The following is an 18,565-nucleotide window of genomic DNA, read 5'->3' on the forward strand; positions in this document are numbered from 1 at the left end:
AGATTCACCTATTTGTCCTGCGTGTGGAGAAGAAGACGAAACTCCACTCCACTATGTGGGACGATGTCCCGCCTTCTCTATCCCGAGAAGGAACTACTTCGGTGATCATCAGGTGATTCTAAGTGAAGTTGTTAATGCTCCCAGCATTTACAACCTGGTAAATTTTCTCAATTACACCAAACACCTAAATTCATGGTGAGTTTCAATTTTGCTTTAACTTGAATTCTCATGCATTACTATTTAATAACTTCATGTTGAGTTCTTAGCTATATCTCTGAGACCTTCTCTGCTCCTTTTCTAAAAGGGCACCGCAGACAGAAGCAGCCTCAAATTTTCTGATATGGCTTTACTGGTTGCGGTTCTCCGTAATCTCCCATATACAGAGATTCAATATAATGTGGTAACAGATACCATAACTTTCATCCCTGGAGCAGCCACCAAACTCTGGGAATTTCCACAGAAGAATGTTTCTCTTCATTCTCACTTGACCCACAACTCGTGTTAAACCACTTGGTGTTAGAGCAATGGGCAAAATTTTCCTAGGCTTTTCCTTTATGGGAGGCCAGATGATGATGATGAAGTTGGTACTGGCTTCAACTTAGCCATAGTGTGGCGCAGTTGTTCAACGAAGCAGCTGGGATCCTCATCTTGGCATGGTGTAGACACGCACAACAGTTGACCAGGTAACCTAAGGGTGGTGCCATACGCTAGTTCAGCACAAGTACTGCGAAGATCAGTTTTGTAAGCAGAGCGAAGCCCTAGTAGCATGATTGGTAGTGTTTCGGTCCAACGCTTGTTGGAGTGGCACATTAAAGACTTTTAGTGAATGGTGAAACCATTCCACTAAGCCGCTGGATGGTATAGAGCTGTAAGTGCCCTGAAAAGGTTGGACTCAAACTGTCTGCCCTGGTCTGTGGTGATTTTAGACGGGATGCCGAATCTTGAGACCCATCCTGAGACAAATGTTCGAGCAACTGTGTCAGCAGATATATCTTGAATAGGGTAGGCTTCTGGCCATCTGGCGTACCTGTCAACACACGTTAAGAGATATCTTTAACTGTCTGATGGTTGAAGTAGACCTACTAGGTCTATGTCTACATGATCGAATCTTGCAGAGGACAGGTTAAACATCTGCGGTGAACTGTGAGTGTGTTTGCTTTACGTTTTTGGCATTGGGCACATGAACTGGTCCATTCTGCAACATCTTTCAGCGTAGAAGGCCAGATAAAACGTTCCTGGATTAGTCGTTTTGAAGCACGGATACCATGATGAGACAGGTTGTGAAGGAATGTGAAGACTTGGCGTCACAGATTATGTGGCACATACGGGCAGACACTTCCGGCGCTGGGGTCACAGATAACATGAGTAGAGGATGACAGTTCGAGTGATTTCCAGTGCTGCTGGGAGACTGTCTTCATCAGGTTCTGAAGCTCTTCATCTTCTGCCTGAGCTGTAGCGAGTTAAGTGTGGTTCGGGCATTGGAGGTTGATTTCATTGATGCGGGACAGTGATAAATTTCCAACAAATAGTTTTTTCAATTAATTTCTGTCATTTGATTATTTCAAGAATAAGCCTGCAGCAATAATGCAAATGAGCAAAAACGAGTGTGATGCTATATAAGAGTAGTTCTTGAGTATAAAAAAATGTGTATAATGTTAAAATGAATAAATTGAAGGACATAATCAAATGATAGAAAATAATCGAAGTATATATTTGATATATTTTGGAAAATCCTTTATCATCCAGACACTTTAAAGAAGAAACTTGAATACAGCCCACTCTATTGCTTATATCTTTGTTTTTTCATGATATTCAACTGTACTTTCCCAAAGTTGCTCTACATAGTTGGCAATCAAATTCAAGTTTTGGGTGATTTGGTTAAAAACTCCACTTACTATAAGCAAAAATCATGCGGTGAAAATTAGAATTTCTAGAAAAAAACATATCTTTATAAAAATATGTGCACTTTTCCCGAACATGTATACGAAAATCACAAATAGCAGGTAAAATATATTGTGAAACTTACAAATCATTTGCAGCTTATTCTGATACAGGGTTAATCAAAAACATCTTTTTCTTATTTGATTTTCTGTCTGTCTCCTAAATGAATCAGTGGCTAAATTTTCACTGCAAATTGTGAGTACTAGCATAGGGTTTACGTGAACAAAATTTCAGAACAATTCATACGATGATAAAAAAAAAATACAACAAACATACAACGATTTTCATAACATATTTTCCTCGGACAATTGGGTACTGTCACGATTAACGAATTTTGTGTTCTGTGGTGATTACAGATGAGATGGGGTTGGGAGTTGGAGAAAAGTTCCGGGGTTTCGATAAGAAGGATGAATGTACATATATATTAGAATGAAGTTACATTTTAGAAGCAATTAGAGGGGGGTCCATGCCATCTCATCTGTTATCTTACACTTGTCATATTATATACATAGGATACAACAAACAAACAAAATGATAATTTTATTGTTTAATATAAAATATCCATCGGAGCGAGTCATCTCGCTTCGGCGGCCCGAAGCAGAGGTGGAGTTAAGGGCGGGCGCACCAGGCGCACAACCTGGGCCATGTAAAACCCAAACGTTACACTTTTTTCTAATTTAAGGGGTCCAGTATTTACTTTTGCGTCCGGGGCCTCAACTGCCTTTAATGGGCATTGTATAATATTTTATCATGTGTATTTATTGTTTATAATTTTTATTAATTGCATTTTTAATTGGGTTGCTGTATTTTTGAAATATATGACATCCATATTTTTATGGGCATCTTTTTCTCAGCCACCTCGTTGGGCATTTTGCCTGTTGTGGCGTTGTATTTGTATTTGAATATATTCTCGCGGCCCGGTAAGATTGATGTCACTGCGCGATTGAGAAACAGTTTTAGACGATAAGTTCATGGTGATAATTAAAACGTTGCGTATATTTTCTTTTTATTTTGAAATCATTGATGTATTTTTTTTCTTCACAAATTCTCCCTCATACTGCCAGAAGTCGTGAAAAATGGAAAAACAAACGTCGAACCATTTCTCCTTCCTCTTTGAATCTCAATATACAGCATCTCATTTCACTAGGATGTTTTTTTTAATTACATGTTTCTGTGTCTGTATTTATTTAAACTTATGTTGAGCTTTGAATTTTAATTTTGATAATACAGTTGTACAGGAATAAACAATTCTGTAGTCTGATTTTTTTTGCGGTATAAACTTCAGATAACAAAGCTATGCCATTATGGCATTTATTTTATTTTATTTTTTATTTTTTTATTTTACAAGTTTTATTTTCTCAGCGACTTTTTTTGTACTTTTTAACTACATCGATGAGACTATTGATTGATGCCTTTTAACCCTTTACACGGCATAATAGCAATAAGCTTCCTTATGATTTTCAGCAGTAAATGAGTATATAAAGTAATGAATGTAGATTAGTGTTTTCAAAGTGTGCGTCGCTGTTTCTAGGGACATCGGCAACCTTTATGTGGGGTGTCGTAGCGAGCTTGAGATATTTATTTGTGCACCTATTTATGCTTTGAAGTAGTCCTTTTATACGGGAAAATATCTATTAATCTATCCTGAAGAGCCGCTGACGAGAATCATGAATTAGGCAAGGAAGCCGTGGTTGACAAAAGTTTGTGAACCATTGGTATAGGGAAAAGTGCCATGCGGTGTATTGCTTTCAATACAGTAAAAGGTATCAATTTCACTAATAGACATCTTTTTTAATTTTGGGGACCACATAAAAATTACATTTCTACTTCTGCCAATCATTTTACATATGCGCTAAGTTTCCATCTTTTTTTCTGATCGATACCTGTGCATATTTTACTTCGATTTCAGAATCACCTTCAGTTTTGTTTTGCTTTTTTGGGTGCTATTCGATATACACCCTGTATATCAATTATAACCAAAACTACACACAATGCATGATGACATAAGTTAGCATAACCGATAAAAATTCACTATATATTTAGTTCTTAGCTAGGGTAACAAACATAGTCCATGTGATCCAATAAATTTTCATCACATCTATTCAAAGAAAGAACAATACATACTGAATGCATGAGAACAAATTTAAATAATTTGGCTTAACATCAGAACAAATATATGAAATATGTAAACCGTTTTCTGTAAATCTAAAACTATTGCAATTTTTTTTCACGTAAAAGTTCAAACATTTTGAATGTTATATTCAAGCTAATTTACAAGACAAATATACAGCTCCATAACATTAATTTATTTTTTATTCAAACCACAGATTCTAGATGCAAACAGGTATAAAATAACTGAAATATTTATATCTGTATTGATGCATATCATTTCTATAAGTCGTAAAAAAATCTAAACCATACAAGAAATGTATTTTCAATTGCCTAAATCAATATTCAACTTTTTAAAAAAAATCATTCTCCAATTATAATTTTGTCTCGAAAAGTTACTTCGGTTAAGAAAATAAATAAAACTGCACCATATGGCAATGAAAAAAAAAGAAAATCGCTGTTAAACTGTAAAAAAGAATGTAAAATATCAAAATAAAGCAACAACAAAACTTATGATTTTAGCTGCCGATTCAGAAATAATCACTATTAACAAGTATACAAAAAAAACTCGTCCAGCAAGCTGAACTGGCATCAATGCTAATAACAAACGTGTAAAAAAAGAAACTCTTTAGCATGAATTAAATATTTTATTTTTAATTAAAACGGTTAGGTGATTAAAAAAGATTTAAATGCAAATCACAAAATAACGAATAATAACGAGAGGGTGAGCATTAATATCAATCATTTCTTCTTATAATATACGGGGTGATTATAAAAAAACTATCCCGACATATGGGCCCCTAACTATCATACCATTCACAGAAACTGAATGAAATTTTGGCATAAGGTATTTTGATGTATGCGCTCAAGAATGATATGGAAAACAACAGTGTCACTCTAACAGTTACGGTTACAGTGAGAAAATTTCGAAAATATCAAATGGCAACACCAAGTTTTTTGTATTGGAATGCGATCTCCATACTGAAAAACACTAAATAGCGTTGGAATGGCACCTGTAGCACGAAAATCCCCGGAGCTAGGCAAGGAAAAAGTAAAAAGGACTTTGCCGTGCACCAGAGCATTAATGTTCGTTTCATTCGTCACACCGTTTCTTCGGCTGAGATCCCAGCCTGATTAGTCCTCCACAAAGTCATGTGGAAAATTTGTGAAACACAATAAAATGCTTTATTTTATGCTGCTTCTCTGTCCTTATTGGTTGTCCTCACTTTTAGCCTATCTACCGCCGGTGATTTTCATGCTACAGTTGCCATTCCAACGCTATTTAGTGTTTTTCACAATGGAGATCGCATTCCAATACAAAAAACTTGGTGTTGCCATTTGATATTTTCGAAATTTTCTCTGTCTTTTATTTCTGAAGCAGCACTGGCACTTGAAAGCAATGTGTTTGTTGGCAAAACTCATTGCTTTTCGTTTCGATAAAGGAATCAACATTAAATCTTTGCTCTCTGCTGCTAGAATAGCGCTGAATTCAGAACTCTCAGAAAGAAGACAACAGACCTCACCTGACTGCTCTCTGCAAGTGTTTTGTATGTAAATACTGACACATAGTCATACATAATCCGTATTAGATTCTAGGTAGAAGACACAGCTCAAAAACATAAAACTTTATTCCCCTTTTTCTCCGTGCTTATATACGAGCAGCCTTGACCGCGGTTTTTTCGTCAGTCTCTATGTACAAATATGAAGACATGACATTCCCTCCTTACTTAAGCCAAAAAAAAAGCTCAAGAATTTCTGATAACACTGGTAAATTTCACTTTTACGTGTTTCTTTGATCAAATAGGGTCATTCTTATAGTATTTTCCTCACTTATTCCGAATTAGTGTGTCAGGCATAGTTTTTGAGTAACATGCGTTTAAAATTTTGAAAAATGTATATTTTTCGCATTTGCTTATAACTTCAAATAGCTTAAATTCTAATATTAATGGCCGCTCAAAAGGTACTTTTACATGATTTTCTTCTGTATTTTGCAGCAGGAATATCTTATTTTAATGTCCAACAGTAATCGGCCAGCATGTTTGGGCTCCACTTGCCTTGATAACGCGATGGATATGTCCTGATGGAATCGCTCACCGTGCTCGTCGCTGCCGTCACCTAGGTTTTCTGGGAAAAAATCAAAATGTGAATGAAGAAAATTTATCTTCAGTGACATATTGCAACCAAGAGCTTTATAGTTCTGAAGTAATTCCTTATATTTGTCCGTCTTGTTATTTCCAAGAAAGTTCTGGACTACAGTCGGCCCCCCGTCTTCGCGGGGCTACGTTCCTGGGGCGACCGCGAATACGGAAATCCACGAATAACCGAAACCATAGAGTTTTTTTGTTTATCTCGTTTATTGAACATCATGAGAAGAGCAGGGTGACGCAAAGGTAGAAGGGAAATGTAAGAGAGGGTGCAGCGGTGGTTGGCGATGCTTTCTGAAAGGATATTGTGATTTCTGTTTGATGTTTCTTCTTCATATCATCAAGTATGTTGGAATATGTTGACAAGGCTTCCTCTACTAATTTTTCTGCATGTGAGGGACGTACCATAAAGGCATCGGTGAACTTGTGTTCTACTTAATAGCTTCCACGGCTCTAGTTCTGACAGTAATGGCATTAGTGATGGTGTAATTCTTCCATACCTTCAAGACATTTTATGGATTTGCATCTTCTATTGCGTGTACAATCATCTTCATTGAGTGGCGTGTATAGTGAGCCTTGAATGTTCGCTTTACCCCCTAATCAAGGGGCTGAATGATAGATGTTGATTAGGAGGCATATAAAGGAGTTCCACACCATCAGCTTTGAACACATTGACATCTTGTTGTCCAGGAGCATTATCCAGTATCAAAAGAACTTTGAATGACATGCCTCCACTCTCAAGGTACCTCCTGACTTCCGGAACGAAACATCGTTCAAACCAATCCAGGAAAAGTGCTTTCATAGTCCAAGCCCTTTAATTGTGCATCCAAAATACTGGAAGCTTTGACATTCTTTCTCTTCAATGCTCGCGGATTCGCAGATTTGAAAATTACTGCGGGCTTTACCATGTACCCATACGCATTTGCACAAAACAACACAGTAAGTCTATCTTGACTTGCCTTAAAACCAAGCGCTCGCTTTTCTTCTTGATTGATAAATGTTCTTGCGGCATTTTCTTCCAAAATAGTGCAGTTTCGTCAACGTTAAACACCTGCTGAGGTGCATAACTCTTCTGTTCAATAATTTTCTGCAAAGTCTTTGGAAATTTTCTAGCTGCCTCCTGGTCGGCAGAGGCTTGTTCGCCAGCGATTTTTACATTGCGTAATCTGAATCGCTTCTCAAACCTATGAAACCAACCTTTACTTGCATAAAATTCTGATGAAATAGACGTTTTACCAGCCCTTCCCTTTATAGAAGAGTAAAATATTATCGCCTTTTCCGTTATAATATTGCAATCAATTGGAATAAATTTTTTGTAGCAGTCTTGCACTCACAAAAAACAGCATTTTCTGTACGAGAAACACATGGATCCAGTAGGCGATGCAAAGTTTTCGCTGCCTCAGGTGCAGCTATAGCCACGGTTGAACGAATTTCAGATTTCTTTTTCTTGATATATCTCACCGTAGATTCGTTGATTCCGTAATGGTGGGCCACAGCAGCAGCAATTGACTTACTTTCGCCAAGCATAGTCAATATATCCAATTTTTCTTGTAAACCTTTAACTTTTTTTTGTCTTTCCGAAGCATTATCAGTAGCACTTGAAAAATGAGCCATCCTAAACACACACAATTCAAATTTTGTAAACAAAACACGTGAATGACGATTGCTGAGTGTTTTCAAAAAAAAATTTCCAATGAAGGAAAAACCGCGAATACGGGGGGGGGGGCGACTGTACTTTCTTGAATGACGGTGGCAGGTAGACTTTCTGGGGATCCACCAGGAGCTGACTGACGACATTTTTGGTTCCCGGAACGAGCTGTCTTCTTGGTGGTTCAAGACCGAGTACAAGGGCAATGACTTTCAAATCTCCGCAAAGGTGCCAGGCATGTCTTTCGTACTGAACCATCCGTAGTAAAACTTTCATGTTTTCATGTCTCCTTCATGTGGGCCTCGTAAGCGATGGGAATGAAGGGGTTTTCGTTACCATTCTGCAAAAGTATTGCTTTCAAGCTGGTTTTAGAGGAATCTATGAATAACCTCCACTCTAGGGGATTACACTGATGCCCTAACGCAACGTACAGAGCATCGAGATCATTGCAATAGACGTCTTCCTTCGAAAAAAAGGTGCTGAAATTGCTTTGGTCGAGGAGCAAAGCTTGGACAGTTTGCTCAGGAATTCCCTCGAAAGGGTGAAAGGGGCTCGTAATTCCCTTGTCCCCATGGCTAGCACATGATCAGAGGTATTTCAAAAGAATCTTGATGTACTATTCCATAATATTTAGTCAGATGAGGCAAGTTTTAATATTCACAATACCCATTATTAGGCTAAAATGTTGATCTTCTAAGTATAGAGTATTAAGGCTAGTTAGGCTAACCCGCAACAATGGAAAATGCAATTGCGGAAAACTGGTGCCTGATGGACGATTTCTGATGAAGGATTGAGAATCAGCATCTAAAAATACGTAAGAAACAGTACTCAGCGTCCAAGAAACAAAAACCTTGTTTACCTGTGTAATATAAATAAATCGACGTAATGGGAATTGTACTACAACCTAACCAGACTATAAAGAAGAAATATGTATACACACACAATTTTCACATTTACAAAAAAATTTGGATGCCAAGGAGAAAGAAAAACAAAAACACACACTTCCAATTATAATGCTGTGTACCCGAACATGAATGCGTACATACATTAAAACACAAAAAAACTATAAGTCCAACTTCACAGGTGCATGACAAGAACGCTGTGAGCGTCTTAACACTGGAATAGTCTGATCAGCCTCTTGAGAAGACTCTACTGGCTGTGGAACCTCAGCACTAGCTGGCAGATCTGGTTCACATGGTTCAGTTGACTCTACAGGTGATGGTGTGTTCGAATTTCTCAATCGCAGCTGGTCCCTATGACAAACCGCATAGCCTGATGCTATGCTTACTCCTGACATAACTCTTCCAATGGGAGTCAAAATCTCTCTCAGAACCCACTTTGGTCCACTACCATAATTTCTACACCAAACCTCATCCTTGGACTTGAACTTTGTATTTCCATTAACTGGTAGATGACTTCTAGGCTTCAGCAAGTCCAAACGACTCCGGATGGCTCGATTAAACATTGCCCTTGCAGGAGACACTTCTGTTGATGCATTTGGGGTCTGCCTATAGTGGAATAGGGACTTATCCAACCTTTCCTGGAAAGAACTACCTTTGATCTTTTTCATGGCATCCTTCATTGAACGCACTGCCCTTTCTGCCAGCCCATTCGACTGAGGATGGTATGGGGCAGTACGAACATGAGTAATACCCCCTTTGGCGAAGAAAATCTGAGAACCATTCACTGGTAAATGATGTCCCGTTATCACTCACAACAGTTCTTGGCAAGCCAAATCTAGCAAAGATGGAACGCAAAGCTGTAATTGTAGCTGTGGATGATGTCGATGGAACTGCAATCGCTTCCAGCCACTTGGTAGCAGCATCTACCACTAACAGAATCATGCGGCTTTCGAATGGCCCTGCATGATCAATATGAATACGACTCCACGGCTCACTTGTCAATGGCCAGGGTCATGGCCCCCACATCCTGGAGCAGGGCCCCTAGGATGGGACTTTTGGCGGGCCCCCAGACCAGACTTTTCATGGGCCCCTTTATAGTGAATTTATGGTGTGAAAAAACAAAAAAATGATGAAAATCGTCCCGGGCCCCAGGGCTGGAACCCTGTCAGCCTCCCCCTTGTGGGGGCCATGGCCAGGGTGCCAATGTAGAGGAAGGCTCAGGAGCTTCCACTTGGCAAGTATCACAAGAACATACCAATTCTTCGGTGTCACTGTCGATATTTGGTCACCAAACGGACTGCCTAGCCAGTGCTTTGAGCGCACCCATGCTCTGATGGCTTCCGCGCAACTCTGGAAGAACATAATGTAACGTTATCGCTTAGGCCCCCGCGGAAATCGTCCTTATCCTAGTCATTTTAATATATTTTAGTTTGCTTTACCTTTTTGTGTCTCCGGGATCGACCGGCAGGATCGTGTGTCCGCCGATCGGCCGCCAATTTGTTATGTTTGATTGCCAGATTCAGTGTGTTATAATGTTTACAATATTTCCTTTTCTCTCATGAAATTATGTAAATTAGATTCAAGCTCAATGCCGCACCTTCGACCTTGTGATTGGTTCTTTCGTGAGGCATTGTGGGAACGCTCCTATATAAAAACCAGATAGAGATGTGCACCACTCACTTACGCTACTTCCGACTAACCTTCTGTTCTCATCACTAAGGCGTCACGCCCCGTTGAGGTGTGAGCTAGATCGTCTCTCAAAAACAATGAGTTAAAATTGTAGAGGTGTGCCCTTGGCACCTCACCCGTCTCATCGCTTGTCTTCATGTGCAAATCCAACGTCGTCGTGATCCCGTCGCCTGGGGATTGGTTAGTGGCCAGACCGGCTACCCGTGGACATTCGCCTCCGGTTTCCTACGCATTGGCTGAGCTGTGACCTCAACGTGTGTTTCGAGACACCAAACCCGTCTGAAAGTGTTGTCGGGGAGTCTTCTGCTGTAAGGTAGACACCTGGGAGTGTCTAGTGGACGATGTGAACTAATACGTGAAAACCTGGACATGGCGGTGAGCTCGTTCAGGTTTATTGTTCCGTTGTAATATTGAGAGAAAGGTTTAATTGTGATAATTGTTGTTAAAACTTTATATTAATAGTTAATATATAATCGAATAAATGCTCATAGTTTAATCAAAATCGTGTTTCTTTCATTGTTGTCATCCATGCAATGGTTACAGTCAACACAGGATCTGAATCTAACGATCTCTGGAAATACTTTGTTATTGGACTGTCATCAACAGAACTACATCAGCTGGCTTGGGATGATCTGCATAGGCACCTGGTACTGGAAGTCTACTGAAGGCATCAGCATTGGCATGTGACGACCCCTTTCGATACACGATGCCATAGGAATATGCTGATAAGACCAGGGCCAAACTTTGAATGCGAGAAGCAGCCATAGATGACACAGGCTTATTCACTGAAAAAAAGACTCGCAAGTGGTTGGTGGTCGGTGACCAATGTAAAAGTCCTTCCGAGTAAATATTTGCGGAAACGGGAGATGCCGAATATCAGAGCCAGAGCTTCTCTTTCAATCTGGCTGTAGTTACGTTCTGCTTTAGTAAGCGATCGGGAAGCGAAGGCAATTGGACGATCTCCACCAGCTGACGGATGTGATAGTACTGCTCCATCACCATATGGACTAGCATCACATTGCAAGTGCACTTCTTTGGTTTCGTCAAATGCACCAGCAAGGAAGAAGATAACCTTTTCTTAGCGTTAGAGAATGCATTTTTCTCAAACTTAGTCCACTTCCAGGACTCGTTTTTATTCAGAAATTTGTATAGCGGAGATAACACTGATGACATGTTCGGCAGAAATTTAGCATAGTAAGTCAATAACCCTATGAAGGATCTGAGCTCCTCCACATTGGCTGGTTCAGGTGCTTTCTCAATAGCATCCAACTTTGTTTGGACAGGATGCAGACCATCCGAATCTATCCTGTGCCCTAAATACTCTACAAATGGCTGTATGAAAACACACTTTGAAAAGTATAAACGTCTTTTGATGGATTCAATTTGATGCCAGCTTCTTGTAAGGTTGTCAGGATCCTCTTTAGGTTCCTTAAATGATTTTCTGCTGATCGACCTGTAATGAGTAAATCATCTAAATAGTACAAAGCGCTATCGCTATCATGTCCCTGCATAAGCTTATCCATTTCCCTATGGAAGATAGCAGGAGATGAAGCTACTCCAAATGGTAGCCTTGTATAACGGAATAAACCTTTATGCGTGTTTATCACCAGGATGCCCTTACAGGCCTCGTCCAGCTCCAGCTGACAATATGCATCTGACAAGTCAAAGATCAGTCACCCCCAGAAAGATGTGCAAACAAGTCCTCAACGTTTGGAAGAGGATATTGCTCCAGGTCAGTAGCAATATGTTGGCGGTCAGCTTGAAATCGCCACACAACCCGTTTGACTTCAGTACTGGTGTAGCCCATGCAGACGATGGCACTCTCTCCAGGATACCTGTCCAAAAGTCTGTCGATTTCCTCTTCAACTTTCTTTTTATATGCATATGGTACGGGACGAGCCTTGAAGAACCTTGGTGCCACAGATTCTTTCTTGTTTAAGTGCACCTTTACATCCTTCAGCTTTCCTTCAGAGCGCTGAAAAGAGCTCCTGATGGTCCTTCAAAACTGCCGGTAAGCTTATTTGCTGTGGTGATGGAAGGCAAGTCTGAAACGCGTTTATAGGCAATGTTGACCTGATATCACGCCAGACTTCTAGCTCGTTGATCCAGCTCCTCCCCATCAGGGTCACAGAACACTGTCCTACTACTAGAATAGGAAGCACCACATTTTTTTCTTTGTACTTGACAGAGACATCCATAGCACCTGCAATCTTTATATACACTGGTGTGAGAAATTAAGAGAATTTGCAGACTTGGTCGATTATCTCTATAACTACTGTACCGATTTTAATGAAATTTGATATGTACACACATTGATACAATACAAAACAAATAACCTTTCAATAATTGTAATACACACGCATGATCGTGCGTAACACTCGTTGGAGTCGGAAGGTATGAAACAGCGGTTGCAGAATAAACAAAAAAATAGGTTAATAGGGGGTATGGTCCTCTCTTACAGATATACAGGTCTCGCAGCGTGATTTCACACTTGAAATAAAGCCGGGTTTTCCTAGGAGCAGGTTTCCTGTGCAGTGCGCAACGCGATTCGCCCAGCGCGACACGCCGTCCACTCACCAATAATAAAATTAGTATGGCTGTTTTCCTACGGAGCGCAATACGCCTGACGACAGAGCTTTACGTCGGGCGTGATTGACCGAGTGCTTCTGGAGGAGTCAAATGCGTCGTGCACCACGGTTTTGCCGATGTTCTCTTCACTCTTGTGTGTTTTCGTTCCCTTCCCTTCAAACCGGAGCATGCAGACGACACAGTAGCTGATGCCAAGGCTATATATTATAATATAGCCACCCTGATCTGATGCGCCATGCTAGCAAAAAACAAACGCGTAGCGTAATTATGTAACACGTTTCTGCCGGCGCGAAATCGTCTAATTCGGTTCACGCGGCGCAAGAAACCTATTCCTAGGAAAACCCGGCTTAAGGCAGTTTATCATTTCCTGTGGCAATTGGTCCCACTCGTTCAGCAACGCTGTTTTCATTCCCTGGATGTTTCCCGGAGGGGGGTTGCGAGTTGCAATTGCCCTCCCCAGAGCGTCCCAGACATGCTCTATAGGGTTAAGGTCTGGAGATCTGGCTGGCCAATCCATCCGGCGAATATCCTCACTCTCTAGAAAATCGTCGAGCAGAAGAGCTCTATGTGGCCTCGCGTTATCGTCCATTAAAATGAACTCAGGGCCAACTGCACCCCTGAAAAGGCGAACATAGGGCTCCAAGACCTCATCCCGATACCTCACACCAGTCACAGTGCCTCTTTCAAAGACATGGAGAGGTGTGAGGCCATTCAACATGATGCCTGCCCAGACCATCAAACCTCCTCCGCCATAATGGTCGATTTCGCGGACATTGGAGAGTAGGTAGCGGGTCCCTGGTTCTCTCCATATGAACGTACGGCGAGAATCGGTGCTTAGGCTGAACCGGGACTCATCAGTGAAGAGAACGGTCACCCATTGATCCATACTCCAATCTCTATGCTCTCTGCACCATGATAAACGGATTCTCCTGTCCGTAGAAGTGAGCGGGACACAAGCAGCAGGTCTTCTTGCAAACAACCTTCTCTCATGAAGTGTTTTGGAAACAGTCACCCTTGATACACGGGTTCCTGTGGCTGCATACAAGTCACGAGAGAGCTAAGAGCACTCCTGTTACGCCTCGCTATAATCGACAAATGGCGATCTTCTCTGGACGTCGTGGCTATGGACGACCTTGCCCAGGCTTTCTCTCGATGGATCCGGTATCCTGGAACTGTTTCCATAAGTTACACACGACGCTGGGCGTTAAATTGAACTCTCTACAAATCTGGACTTGAGATTGGCCTGTTTCTAGCCTCCCCATCTCATTCCATCATCTAAACGTTGGTGGTTACTCATTTTTACTGTTACAATTTGAAATTAACCGATTGCTGCAAAATAACACCAAGAAATTCGTCGAGGTTGTGCTAGCGAACGAAATGCGTCTTAACTTACGCGCGCTTATAAAGCCTGTTTCTCTACTGGCTCCGCCTACACACACGTGTACGCTTACGTATTTGACGTACAAGATTTGCATTTTTGTCTAGAAGCAGTGGTTTTACATTCAGTTCAGTTCTTTTCATGAAATTCGATAAAATATGCAAATTCTCTTAATTTATTTCACCATTGTAGTACAACCCATTCATCACACATAATTAATAGTTCTGTTGGTGCTTCAATGTTAAGCAACATCCCAGCAATACGTGAGGGAGTAATGTACCATCCCAGCAATGCACGAGAGCAGTGGCGTCGGAGCCGGGGGTGCTGTGGGTGCTCGAGCACCCACGGAAGTTTGTAGAGCGGGTTCGAGCACCCACAGAATTGATTCAAAAATCGAAATTTCCTACATGAATCTCAAGACGGGCACCCACAGGTTCGAAACAGTTCCGACGCCCCTGCACGAGAGGGAGTGCGAAAAACAAGAAAGGGTGCAAACGTTTCATTCTCTCCAACAACATGTTTTGGAAAGGTAGGACATTAATATAAAAAAGGTATCTAACAGAAGTTATGTAAAATGAGAACATGCTCCTAGTACAAACTCCTTCCTTTGACTATTGTTAAGAGCATGCCCCTCCCCCACCAATGCAGTGGCGGACCGTGCGGCCATATTGGGCGCCGCTCTAGGAGGGGTGCCAAATGGACTTGAAAGGATGAAAAAAGCTTTGTTGACCAAAAAAAAAGTCGTCAGTTGCGCCAAAAATAGATTCCGCATGGATAGAAATATTTTTCCTCGAGCCGCTCCAGAGTTCACAAAATCCGGATTTTCGCAATATGAAATTGACGCGATCGGCAACCGCCGACGATAACCACACGACCGCATAGTGGTTAGATGACAAAACTATGAGTATTTTAGCTGAAGTTTTTACAGATCCCATTTTCTCCCAACGATCTCCGAAAAATGTCGGTAATTTAAACGAGTAAGCCAATTTCCTTTTCAATGTATGTCGTCTTCGAACGCAGGTTGGCAGCCGCGAAATTACCGTTATTTTCAGTATATAATCCATAGCTGCCAACTTTTGAAAATGAAAATTCGGGAGATTTCGCGCAAACCCGTATTTAATGCTAAAACCACTCCCTAATAAATACAATAGGGATTTTTCCAAATAAAATAGGGATTTTCCAAACATAAAAGTTAAAACTTAGGGAATAAAATCCCTACTCAAAAACTGAAGTCAAATTAAAATAGGGATTTTACACACATGGAAGTTAAACTCTTGGGAATAAAATTCCTACGCAAAAAACAAGTGAAATTGGAGGCCAAAACTTCAATGATGTAAAAATAAATATTGTGTTCAATCAGAAACGCTGTGAACAAACATTCTGCGCGAATGACCCCAAAATCATTGGAAGATGAAGGAAAACACCGTCAATTTTTGAAGAACACTGACTTTTTCAGACACTTGCTTGATGTTTTTTTTTTCTTTCCATGACCGATGTTTATGTCCGTAACACTACTTATGCAAAAAGGAAAAGTCGGCCCTCTTCTGGAACGTTTGATGAAAGGAAATTCATCGGAATAAGTATCTTTAAAATTGATTAAATATATTTTTGCTTATCAGTATTCATGCTTTGTTATATCGCACGTACGTAACTTCAACAAAAGAAATTTTGATCACATGCGCGTCACTATAATCTTCAATTATTATCCAGGACTATTGGCTGCTAAGCCATTTCCCTGCACGATAAGACGAACAACTTTCTTGTTACCATCAGAGGGTTTGTAAAACTTTTCCCCATTTACGACGTGTGACGTCATTTCGAAAGGGAAAAAAAAGAGGCTTCATGCCCCACAAGAAATTCCTTAGGGATTGTTTTCATAAGTGGGGATTTTTTTTAATGAAGTAGGGAATTTTTAGGGACAATTAGGGATTTTTGTGATTTTCGTAAAAATTCGGGAGATTTAAGAACTTTTCGGGAGGTCGAGCGATGAAGCTAAAATTCGGGAGACTTGGCAGCTATGATAATCCGTAGGAGAAAAAACGGTCTCCGAAATCGGAAAATTCGGCATATTGATTCAGGGACTTTGATAGCCCGCCTGTTAACCAATAACAGTATAGGACTTTATACTTCAAGGTAGTAGAACTACTTTCAAAGGTCACGATATAACGCTATTGTGGTAGATGGTGGGAAGTGAAAAAAAATTGAAGTTTCTCTCTCCGTATCTCGGGAAGAACGCGTCCGTGAACAAAATTTTCATGCTTTTTTTCCTAAATTCCGGATATTTGACGCACTACAGTGCATTAGCGGTACCTCCGCGAACCATAAACAAGAATTGGCGCAAATGCGCAGGGATTCGGCGTCTTGGCACACCATGCAGCAAGAGAACCGTTTCGGCGCAGCTCTTGCACCCCTGCCTTCACAAAAATTCTAACCACAAGCCGAGACAGAACAGAGGCGTACTAAAGACACTGGTTAACCACGCTAACCACATCTGTGAGCCGTAACATCTCGCCACAGAATTGACCCATCTACAGAAGACCTTCAAAGCTAACAGTTATATGCTAAAAGAGATTCAAAGAGCCATTTGACTTTATAAATGAAAAAATAACATTTATTCGGGCCAGAGCCTACTCACCATACATCTGTAAGGTCACCGATCGAATAGGGAAAGTTTTGGAAAAGTTCAACATCAAGCCCATTTTTAAACCCATCAGGAACTTAGCACAATCGCTATGCTGTGCAAAAGATCCAAGATACCCGCTTTGCATGGCAGGTGTCAACCGGGTTCCATATTCTTGTGTGGAAAAGTATACAAAGGTGATGGAGGTGCATCCCACTTGGGTCCCATTACTTCAGCAGCGACGAGAGCCAGAGACATAACCTAGACAGCCAATTGCCGCTAGACACCACATGCAGCTATTCGGAGCAAAACACTATCCACACAAGCCAGCCAATGCGGTTCTGTATGAAGCCTTTCTCACTTGTCGCAGAGACTTCTATCCAATTAACCTCCTGTCACAGATGTGGGTGAAATGTCAGGAAGAAGAAAATGCCTCAGACCATAGTTTTCCAAACTTTTTGTTCCATCAACATTTCTTCAGAGAAATTTTTTTCTCTCATCGCCCCAAACTCAAGCAAACCCATAGGATCCCATGTTATACTCATAGCTTCTATCGCCCCCCTGGACCTTTCCATCGCCCACTTTGGGGAAACACTGCCTTAGACCATGGCCTAATAGCCTAGAAACTGCTTGCAAGTCATTGAAGGCTGGCCATGAAAGCCTCAGTCAATAAATGTATTTTTTCGAATTCAATATTTTTTTAATTCAACAGGGCCGCAACTTGCCCACCCCCCTCTGAACATGCTTCTGTACATGATAATCTGCATCTTTTTCTTGAATATTGTGTTTTTTTTGTGATTCTTTGCAGTAAGAAAGCCCCTGAGAGCAAGATGTATATAGGAATATGCAGAAACCGATGATACTGAGCAGCAAAAATGATTTTGTAGTTGATGAGAAACTGATTGCAGTTTATTACGGACAATAACACATTTGTATGCTCGAAAATAAATTAGAATTATTTCCCCAGAATTGTTTGTTCTCCTGTAATTTTGATGAATCTTACTAAAACAATTGCTGAAGGTAAATTAATTCAAAAGCTAAAAAAAATAAAATTAACCAAACAAGATATCAGTTATGCCATTTATGTCGTGCAAGAGGTTGTGTCATTAAAATATAAAAGTTTTCATACGAACGCACTGTCCTATAAAAACCAATTACAAAGTTGCTACCCTGTCTATCCTGAGCCAACAAAAATAAATTTCCATTTTTAAGTGCAATATTCACAGACATATTTGATTTCAAAAATCTGAGCTAATATAGGAAAGAACAAAAAACTAATGGACAAAGTTTCTTTTCCCTTGTTTATACTGTACTTCACCAACTTTCCTCTCAAATATCTCAGCGAATATTGTATTTTGAAATGATGAACTTTTCTTGTTGGCCTCAGTAGAGACAGGCAACAACTTTCTAATTGGGCTTTTGAGGACAGCGCGACCGCACAAAAAGTTAATTTTTTTTATTTTAATAACACTACAACCAATTGCAAAATGAATGACGTATCTGAGCTCGACACATAATTTGAGTACTTTTCCCATAAGCAGGATC

Source organism: Pholcus phalangioides, unplaced genomic scaffold (assembly GCF_987345545.1).
Source record: "Pholcus phalangioides strain wild (caught in Gottingen) unplaced genomic scaffold, Ppha-v1.0 ptg000016l_1, whole genome shotgun sequence".
In the NCBI taxonomy this organism is placed as follows: domain Eukaryota; kingdom Metazoa; phylum Arthropoda; class Arachnida; order Araneae; family Pholcidae; genus Pholcus; species Pholcus phalangioides.